Source organism: Mobula birostris, chromosome 13 (assembly GCF_030028105.1).
Source record: "Mobula birostris isolate sMobBir1 chromosome 13, sMobBir1.hap1, whole genome shotgun sequence".
Lineage (NCBI taxonomy): Eukaryota > Metazoa > Chordata > Chondrichthyes > Myliobatiformes > Myliobatidae > Mobula > Mobula birostris.
In genome coordinates this window covers 48,003,501-48,010,706 of record NC_092382.1, presented here as the reverse complement: position 1 = coordinate 48,010,706, position 7,206 = coordinate 48,003,501, and positions in this window count along the sequence as shown.

Genomic DNA, 7,206 nt, shown 5'->3' with positions numbered 1-7,206 from the left:
GTACCTTTAACACTCCTTTTGCCAGATACCATTTTCTTCGGCTTCCATTTGGAATAGCATCAGCTCCTGAAATGTACCATAAAACCATTCACATGTTATATGAGCACATTGAGGGTGTAGTTTAGTTGGCCATTTGGTTACTAATTTATTCAATCCAGCACAATATTTTGGCCTGTCCCTGTGCTGTACTGTCTATGTTCTGTAATATTGTGCAGTCTGCAATGTGTCAATGTGATTTTCAGTTCAGTGTCTTGTTTTAACATACCAACCTCCAGAACGTCTTTCAGCATTGTGTCCAACTTTGCCAACCCATTCCTCATTTCCACAAAGGATTCCCACATCACTCCCTGGGACTGGGAGCCTTTCCCCATCACCAGACAGAGGAAGAGCGGGGAACCCTCTGTCGGGGTTCCCTTCTCTGTGAGTTCTGTGATTTCCTGTGAACAGTGAACGTGTTGAATGACAGACTGAGTGAAAGAGAATGGAGATGACAATATCTGCTCAGTGATGGGATGTCCCAGTGACTTTGAGCACAGGAACAGTCACTGGGCAGCCTCTTCACCCACACTGTAAATTTCCAGGCTCAGTCATTAGCAGCAAAGCACTGACTGGAAATTGCAAATTACAATATTATTGAAGTCACAGAGCCCAGCAGCACTGAAACAGGCCCTTCGGCCCATCTAGTCAATGCTGACCTGTTTCTGTTTTCACTGCCCAGTTCCAACTACCTGCACCATAGCCTCCATACACCTCCCATCCATGTCGTCACCCTAATTTCTCTTTAGTGTCTAAATAGAACCCACATCTACAACTTCTGCTGGCATTCTCACCTAACTCTCATTCCACACTCTCACCAAACTCTGAGTGAAGAATTCCCCTTCAGATTCCCCTCAAATATTTCAGCTTTCACCCTGAACTTATGTCCAAAGTGGGGGTAAGAGAAAAGATGGGGTGGAGATGGAAGGCAGTAAGGAAGGGGAGAGGCTGATTGGGGACAAGGAAAGGGAGGGCAGTGTTTATACGTGCTGTTTTTCGAAAACATAGTAGTTTGAACTTACTTGCTGCAAACTTACTATCCATTGTACATTCTCAATCAAATTACTGATTACAGATGACAAGTAACACGAAGAGCAGAGTGAGCTGCTTTAATGACTATCATCCAGTGGCTCTCACACCTCTGGTGATGAGATGTTGAAGGGTTGGTCATGGTGAGAATGAACTCCTCCCTCACCACGATAGGTCTATGGCAGATGTGATCACAATGGCTCTCCACACGGCCTTAGATCACCTGGACAATACAAACACCAAACGAGTTCTGCTAAACAACTGATAATTGTACCTTCACCAACTGCTCACATGAGACTTCTGTCTCTACCCGTGACACAGGAAATCACATTACTGTCACTCTCCTGATACCGTGTGTGACCAGCTCACCTCCGGGTCTCCTCTCTCACAGAAAAATACGATTACGATTCAGATCCTTCTTCAGGACTGAGAAGGAACGGGGGAAATATCTGAATAAAAACGGAGCGGTGAGGAAAAGGCTCGCTCGAAGGTGATAGTTGAAGCCAGGTCGGTGGGAAACCTCAAAAGCAGGAGGGGAAAAATATCTAATAGCAGAGGAGATTAGACAGGAGGAGAAAGGGATGGAGGGTGGTCCCAGGGAGAAGTGAAAAGCAGGTCAGAGGAAGTAAATTGTGAATTGCTGCCTCAGCTGGAAAGACTGTTTGGACAAGGGAGAGAGTTCAGCCTTGCCGCCCTTTCACTGTGACACTCCCGAACTCCGCATCAAATTCATACACACGAATCTGGGTGAACTTTAATGACCAATAAATATAATTCCTCTCTTTGATCACTGTCTGAGTGATTCCCTGACCCTGAGAGGAAGGGGTGTCTATGGTCCACATTGTCGGGGTGTTGAGTTTACCAGGAGACAGAGACTGCAGGGACGAGAGGTTTTCTGGTCACTAATACACTGTGTGTGGACCCCGCTGGCAATTCTGGTGTTGTGACCCGAATCGAGACAAACACCAGGCTGCCCACTCCACCAACAACACGGCACAGCCGGACACATAACAGGGGACTTTACATCTCACAACACTGAATTCAGTGATGAAACCCGTGATTAATGTTGTTGTCCCACTGAAATCATCAGAAACGTCCATTAAGGTGCTTTTAAATACCAGCGTTCCCCCACAGGTGACGTCACACAGGCTCCCCCCCCCACGCGCCTGACGTCCCACATGGGTCCCCCACACCGGGATCTGCCCTCACGTGCGCGGTGTCTTACGTCACCCACGCGCTGGTGAGCTCGAGCTTTACCGGTTTAATGGCTGGGCTACTAATCACGTGACCAGCCCCTCCCCCACCGCTGTCCACAGAGGATTCAGGAGCTGCACTATTCCCATTGGTGCGAAGCGATGTCAATCATTGGTTACAACCAGTCGCGGAGGCAGGCCGGACAAGAGGGCGTTACCCCCGCTGACTCCGTTTCCCGCTCGAGCTCCGAGATCCTCAAAGCGGCAAACTCCTCATCCGAGCGGAACAAATCCCAAAGTAAATGTCCGCTTTCTGATTTATTTCCATTTCTCTCCGAGGGAAGTTGGGGCGTTTGTGAAGCGTCTCCTGCGGCCGGAGTCTGATGTATCGCTGAGAGGTAGGAGGAGACCGCTCGGCCCGTCGGTTTGATGCCGGTTCCCCGGGGAGGGAGAGGATGAAGACGGTGAGAGAGGGGGCGGACAGGATGTTTGTCCCGGTGGGGACAGGAGGGGCTCATCTGTGGAAATGTCTGAGCCCACGGTGGTGGCGATTCACCACATTGGGGGCAAACACCGGCAGACTGTTGCCCTGCGAGCGGGGCCAATGGTCCGGGCAAAGTGACAATTATTTGTGTTTTGTTGAGATTGTACCGGGAATATGGTGTAAAATCCCGCTCCCCACACTAACACGGGTTATACAGACCAAAGAACAAACTGCCGGAGGAACTCAGTGGGTCGGGCAGCATCTGTGGAGGGAAATGGACCGTCAACATTTCGGGCCGAGACCTTCCCTCTGGACTGAGAGTGGACGGGAAATAGTCCGAGAAAAGAGGTGAGGGGTGGGGATGGGGCAAGAGCTGGGGAGAGAGAGGTGGGTCCAGGTGAGGGGGAGGTGGGAAGGTGGAAATAGTGACAGGGGTGGGAGGTGAGTGGTTGGGGCAACACGGGGCTGCAGAAGATGGAAATTAATTCAATATAGGGTTAACAAAGAGGATAGAGAGTATTTGTTATAGAGAGTGAAATGAAGATTCACCAGACTGATCCCTGGACGGTGGGGTCATCATATGAAGAAAGATCAAATGCGCTAACACTTTCATTTAGAGCATTGAGGACTGAGAGGTGAACACATTGAAATGCACAACATCATTACCGGTTGAACCAGGGATCCCAGTCTCTGAAAAAGGGGGTGGACTGTCCGGGACTGAGATGAGGGGAAATGACTCCACTCCGAAGGTGGTGAATGTCTGTAAATCCCCACCACAGAGGGCGGTGAAGACTCAGTGAACGTCCTCACATAAAACAGAGGCCGGCAGATGTGTGGAGACCAAAGTGATCGAGGAAATGAGGGTGGAGCAGAAACATGTGGCTGAGATGGGAGAGCAGCCGTCATCTTGTTGATAGTTAGAGGGGCTGAATGGCCACTTCTTGCTGTTTCTGACTTGATGTTTCAGTGTTCCTGTCCAGTGAGGCCGGAGCAATGTGAATAGAAATTAGTGCTTATATACATGGACTGATTTAAATAAAACCTGAACAATTCTGCTTTGGTCTGAATTGAGTGATTAGATCAGACTAGATGCAACTTTATTGTCATTGTGCCGACTACAGATACAAAGCCAATGAAACGCAGTTAGCATCTAACCAGAAATGCAAAGAATGGTGTTATTTACAAAATAATTGCGAATTAAAAAGTAAATGCCACAGCACACAAATATAAAAGTTCTGAGACAGAACAATATGGGTGCAATACTGCTTAGCGCTGTGATGTGAGGTTCAGCAGGGTCACAGGGGAGGAGAGTAAAAAGTCCATAGTTAGGGTGAGATGCATCCTTGATAATGCTTTTCACCCCTCCCCGGCAGCTTTTATGTTACCGTATTCCAGTTCAAGTTCCTTATTCCATGTTTTCTGGTTTCCCCCAGTTTCTGTTGAGGCAGCTGATTCTCGTTTGGGCTGGATTCATAAATAGCTTCAGGATTCAGCCGCTGGCCTCTGGATTGTTCCTGTTCAAACCCCCTGTCTGTATCCCTTCCCTTCACCTTCCTCCTGAAGCTTTGCCTCGCCTTGCCTCGTCTGAAGCCTTGCCTCGCCTGCACCGCTGTCAATTTCCTGTCTCTCCCTCGATCAAGTCAAAGCTTCGGGGTCTCGTCCAGTCCTAGCCACGTCCAAGTACCTTGTCCTGTCCAAGCCATGGCTTTGTGTTCTTGCCTTGTACATGTGTCTTGCCGAGCCCAGGAGTACCTTGCCCAGACCGATGCTGGTGTTCCCTTGCCCTGTCCAGGAGTCTGACGGCCAGTCCTATTACCACTCCTCGTCCTGTAGCCACGTCTTGTCCTCGCCTAGTTCTGGAGTCTGAGCCCGAGTCAAGTCCCAGGTTCTGGGTCCTTGCCCAGTCATTGGCTCTGTGTCCATACCCAAGCCTTGAAGTACCCTAGCCTCGAAGAACCCAAGCCTCGTCAGTCTTCGCCTCGATCCGGGGTCTGAGCCCAGGCTCCTAATTCCAAGCTCCATGTCTTGGTTCCGCTATCCTAGTCAAGTCCTAGCCCAGGTCCTGTATCCTTGTCTCATTCAGGGCCTGTGTCATGTCCAGCATCCTTTCTTCCCCACTTCCCTTGCTTTCTTGCCTAACCTAGTCCTGTTCCTAGTACGTCAGTGTCTGTGTCTTGCATTTGGGTCCGCTCCCAGCGACACCCTTTTGACAAGATGTTCTCAACCGGGATGGGAATGAAACCCGTACCTTTGTGACCCAGGGGTGTGAAGGGATGGGACGGGGAAGATACAGAGGGAAAAATTAAAAATGTTGCTGAAACTATGAGAAATCTGTGACCTGGGGGTGGAGGGAAAGGGACTCGGAAGGTATGGAGGGAGAAACTAAATATCTGGTAAAAGTATGGCAGTCTGTTTCATTAACCTCCAGGTTTGAGTCAGTGGTGAAGAAGGCGAATATAATGTTGGCTTTCATTTCTGGAGGTTTAGAATATAAGAGCAGGGATGTGATGTTGAGGCAATCGTGAGACTACACTTGGAGTATTGTGTGCAGTTTTGGGCTTATTTTAGGAAGGATATACTGACATCGGAGAGGGTTCAATGTTCCAGTATGAGGAACGACTGGCAGCTCTTGGGCTGTATTCCCTGGAGTTCAGGAGAATGAGGGGGGATCTCATAGAAACATTCCAAATTTTAAAAGGCCTGAACAGATTAGATATGGCAAAGTTATTTCCCATGGTAGGGGATTCTAGAACAAGGGGGCACGACTTCTGAATTGAAGGACGTCCTTTTAGAACTGAGACGTGGAGAAATCACTTTAGTCAGAGGGTGGTAAATTTGTGGAATTTGTTGCCATGAGCGGCTGTGGAGGCCAAGTCATTGGGTGTATTTAAGACAGAGATAGATAGGTTCTTGATTAGCCAGGGCATCAAAGGGTTTGGGGTGAAAGCAGGGGAGTGGGGATGACTAAATGAAGTGGATCAGCCCATGATTGAATGGTGGAGCAGACTCGATGGGCCGAATGGCCTACTTCTGCTCCTATATCTTATGGTCTTATAGTCTATTCCACTGTTTCGACCTGCCAAAGTACAACCAATGTTTCTGGGTATATGACCTATTCATATGAGAATTTAGCCTTCTCTATTTTTCTGAGCTTCTCATAGATGTGTACAGTTAGTTGAGCTTTGCTCCAGAATTTCCACACTATTAAAAGATTTTTTTTTACGTTTTTATTTTTATTTTTGCACTACTTATATAATTTATCTATTTAATACGTATATTATTTTAATTCATAGTTGTTTAAATGTATTGTTATGAAGTATGTCCTACTGCTGCCGCAGAGACAGCGAATTTCATGAGATATGCCTGTGCTATTAAACCTGAGTCTGATATTGATGTGGGAGACCCACCACCGGTCACCTGATCCCAGTTACCGCAGATCGTAATGCAAGATTGAAGCATTTTCTATTGATATGCATTCCCCAGAAATGACAACATTTCAATTAAGTTTCCTTCTGCGGTTCCATATCAGAAGCTCAGCCTGTCTAATATTTCCACACAATTAAAATGGGGAATTTGTTTATTCTTATCACATACTGAGCTACAGTGAAGATCTTGCCTGATGTACCATCCACACAGATCGATACATTACAACAGTACATTGAGAGATCTGACACGTCATTACATGTGTTATCACCGCCTCTTCCTTTCCTTCAAAATAAGAACAATTAGCAACATTAACCAGAACAAATGCGTAATTTAACATGTCTCTATCAGTCTCTCTGGGAGTTTATGAACAAATGCGTAATTTAACATGTCTCTGTCAGTCTCTCTGGGGTTTATGAACAAAGTCGTAATATAACATGTCTCTATCAGTCTCTCTGGGGATTCATGAACACGAATAGACCTTCTAAAGTGGTTCAAACAGTTCTTGTGTTTCACTGTTATTTCCATGTTTTGTCTGGTCTGCATCAGTTTACTGAAACTCTGAGGTTGGCTCTTTCTTAAGGCCTTTGCGATTTCTTCTTAACACTGATCCTTCTTCTGTTTGGACCATGTATGATCTGGGTTGTACTTCTTCAAGTACAGTAACTTTCAGTGTCCATGTGTTCATTTTGTCTTGCATCCTTACTTCATCGCCTTTTCCTTCAGACAAGCATTTCCTTAGATCAGTCAAATCACATTCCACTGCTTCCTTATACTGTGCCCACTGTGAGCGTTCTTGCTCTAGACGGTGATGAAACTGCATCTCATATTCTCTCAGTGTCCCTTTCATTGACCATAAATTATTATTAACAAAATTAGAAATGTATGGTATTAGAGGGGCGGCACATCACTGGTTAAGTAGTTATTTGGAAGATAGGTATCAGAATATACATACAAACAACTGTAATTCAAAACTTTTGAGGGTAACTTGTCAGGTTCCACAACGTTCAGTGCTTGATCAATTGCTGTTCATTTTGTATA